Source organism: Eimeria mitis, genomic scaffold (assembly GCF_000499745.2).
Source record: "Eimeria mitis Houghton genomic scaffold, Emh_scaff3530, whole genome shotgun sequence".
NCBI lineage: Eukaryota > Apicomplexa > Conoidasida > Eucoccidiorida > Eimeriidae > Eimeria > Eimeria mitis.
In genome coordinates this window covers 2414-3071 of record NW_013571874.1, presented here as the reverse complement: position 1 = coordinate 3071, position 658 = coordinate 2414, and positions in this window count along the sequence as shown.

Below are 658 nucleotides of genomic sequence, written 5' to 3'. Positions count from 1 at the left end.
GCATGCAGTACACTGCTGCGGCTGGGGTGGGGGCCCCCTCACCCTCACAAAGAAAAATTTTTTATGCGGTTTACACCTATTGAAGGCTTCTAAACACTCTTCTACGAACCCTAAACCCTAAACCCTAAACCCTAAACCCTAAACCCTTGGGGGTTGCAGAAAGGCTGAAGGCGAATGAAGCTGAACAAAGGCTTTAAGAGGTTGAACATTGAAATAAATTTTGTGGTTTATTTCATTTTATTTATTTAAATTAATTTAATTTATCATTAGTTTCATAAAATTCATTTAATGCAGCTATTTCATCTATCACCGATTTCTTTTGTCGATATATATATCAACTGTTTTCCCTAATTAATTATTTATTTTAATTAATTTATTTTAATTAATTTATTTTAATTAATTTATTTAAATTAATTTATTTAAATTAATTTATTTCAATGCATTTTTCGGTTGCAGATTCATCTGCGGTGTTCACTGCGGCGGAGAAGACCAGCCGCCTTCTCTTTGGTTTGTTGAGGTATTTCAAGGAAAAAGAAGAAAAAATAAAAAATAAAATAAATTAAAAAGTGTTTTTACTTGTTTTGAATTTAAATTATATTTATTTTCATCAAGAAGAAACGACGGAGAGGTGAGGGTCCATTGGTCACCTGCAGCCGCT